The 2824-nt window shown below is 42.9% G+C and overlaps 1 pseudogene; it reads left to right on the forward strand.

The window, feature by feature from the left end:
- Nucleotides 1-480: 480 nt before the first annotated feature.
- LOC149216178 (U-box domain-containing protein 13 pseudogene) lies at nt 481-1284 on the forward strand (annotated as a pseudogene).
- The last annotated feature ends 1540 nt before the right edge of the window (nt 1285-2824 follow it).

Raw genomic sequence — 2824 nt, forward strand, 5'->3', positions numbered from 1 at the left:
TAACAATCCTAACTAAATTGTAGCCTGTTGGAATATTAATTCCTACTTGTGTTAGTTGTGACTTTCTATGTGAAGAGTCTATTCCTATTCTATAGGAGTGGTTTCCCTAGTTTGGTGTGTGGTTGAGATATTCTCTCAACTAATAGATTGTGTATCCAAGATAGTTTTCCTATCTTGAGACAATATTCTTGTATATATGTAATATCATATTTCATTAATGTGATATAAAGATTTTCCTTATAAAATCTTAACATGGTATCAGAGTCCTAAGGGGCCCCTCTTGGGTTGAGGAAGCTTGGCCCGTGCTGGGCTGAGAGAAATAAGAAAGTGTATTTGTTTTGAGAGTATAATTTTTATGTTTGCAGCATGTATTTTTTTTTTTGCATGCGTCCATCATATTAGTAAGCAGAGAAGTGCTCTACCTAAGACGTTTATAGTTTGGAGGCAATGTTGATCTCATATCTAGTGGCAAGGTGTATCATGTTGCAGGGTGCGTCATGGAAAGAAACTGCACAGGAGCTCCGGGCTTTAACGAGGAAGAAACCATCATATAGAGCCTACATTGGAGAGGCCCAAATAATCCCAATCTTGATTCCTCTATTGCGAAGCCCCGATTTGGAGACCCAAGAGCATGTAGTGACGACCCTGTTGAATCTATCGATCCATGAGGCGAATAAGAGTCGGATTGCAGAGGAAGGAGGAATTCTGCCCATCGTGGAGGTTCTGAGAAGTGGAAACATGGCCGCCAAGGAAAACGCCACCGCGGCTCTGTTCAGTCTATCTGCAGTGGATGAAAACAAGGCGCAAATCGGGGCTTGCAGTGTCATTCCTCCTCTGGTGGAGCTTCTTAGGGATGGAAACATGAGGGGTAAGAAGGACAAGAGGGGTAAGAAGGACGCCACTTCTGCACTCTTCAATCTATGCATATATCCTTCAGTTAACAGAAGCAGGAGTGTGAGAGCTGGGCTGGTGCCTCTCTTGATGGAATTCATGAGTAGTCCCGAGGAAGCAATGGGGGATGAATCTCTGGCAATTCTGACTATTCTCTCGAGCCATGAGGAGGGAGTTAAGGCCATTGGGGACGCCAGAGTGCTGCCATTATTGATGGAATACATCAAAGCTGAAGGATTCCCTTGCAACAGAGAGAACGTTGTGATTATTCTGTCGGTGCTCTGTTCACATGATCTAAGATACTTGACAGAAGTGAAAAACAACACAGAGGCCGAGACAAGTTCACGCACTGGATCAAGGCTTAGTTTGTATGAGCGCGGACTGAGATATTAGAGATTTTTCATCCCATCCAGATCGTAGCCGAGAGCCAATGGAAATGAAGCGGGAAATAAGAGCCTGTGAGCAAGAGCCCTCGTCAATTGTGAAGGAAACACATTTCCTAGGCGTAAGGAAAAGGTCGTGGGGGCGATTTGCCATTGAGATCAAAGAGATCTGGACAGTGTCTTTCTCACGCAACCTCTTCTTTCTTTTTGGGTCAACTAGACACAATTGGTGTTTGGGAAGGTAAACACATTGAGCGTGATCAATTCAATGTAAAAATTCAATTTTTTATAATTGCATACTTAAAAAAAACTCCAATGAGAAACAAAGTAATGTCGTATTTATAAATGTTTTGGAATTAGAAGCATTGAGCCTAGCTAACTCAATGAAGTGGTTTTGTTAGAATTAGCTACTCTAACAAATCGCATAGGTGAATCCAAGACAATTAAATCAGAAAAAGAAAGAAGAGACCAAAAGCGCTCGGTGGTCAAGGTTGAAGTGCAACAAATATTGATTTTGTGCAAAGCAAGTGAAAATTTGGGATGATGGACAACTAGTTGAATGTTTGTGTGAGTTAGTGTGAGTTTCCGAGATAGACTCAATAGCATGTTGTATTATGAGTCACAAATTTTATTAGTAAGCAAGTCTAGGATGTTTTGTAGTGGTCTTTGTAATGTATGTATCTGGTAACTCCAAAAGTTGGAGTTGTGTTGTAAGCTTTGTAAGGCATGTGTACCTCCATACAATTTGTGGTAATCTAAAAACCACTTTGTATTTGCAGTGTCGGTTTGTGGTGCTAGAAACCACATGTAAGAGTGAAGTGGGACAAAGATTCCTATTGGCATGGTTTAGGGTTAGCCGAGAAAACCCTCAGCCTGGTTGAATTGGGTCTTTGGTGAGCCCTAGTGGCAGGTTTGTAGCCTAGAGTGGTTGGAGTTCCCTAGTGGCATCTCGGCCTGGTTGAATTAGGTCTTTGGTGAGCCCTAGTGGCAGGTTTGTAGCCCAGAGTGGCTGGAGTTCCCTAGTGGCATGTTTGTGGCCCAGAGTGGCAGGTTTTTAGCTCAGAGTGGCTCGAGTGCCCTAGTGGTAAGGTTATGGCCCATAGTGGCTCGAGTGCCTTCATCGCTGAGTTGAGCCTTTGTGCCTGGGTTGAGCCTTGGTGGCTGAGTTGAGCCTTTGTGCTTGTGTTGACCCTTGGTGGCTGAGTTGAGCTGTGGTGGCTGAGAACCCTTAGTGGCATGGTTGAGGGTAATCCGATAAAACCCAGAGCATGGTTACGGGTAATCTAATAAAACCCATGATGATGATGAAGGGGGATTTACAGGTACAAGTACATGTATGTAGTTATAATGATTGACAAAACCATGTATGTGAAGGACATCCTACAAGACTAATGGTTGCAGCGGTTGACACCCATGCATTCCGGTGGATGTTTGCTCCTTTATATGGACATCAACATATTCTTTTATGTTTGACCACAACTAGACTTTGCAGATTGATATCGAGACAAATACTTATTAAGCGGGTGTGTTGGAATATTAATTCCTACTTG

This window comes from Pinus tabuliformis, chromosome 1_1 (assembly GCF_031772625.1).
Source record: "Pinus tabuliformis cultivar Carrire ecotype Pingquan chromosome 1_1, CPIR1, whole genome shotgun sequence".
NCBI classification, from domain to species: Eukaryota; Viridiplantae; Streptophyta; class Pinopsida; order Pinales; family Pinaceae; genus Pinus; species Pinus tabuliformis.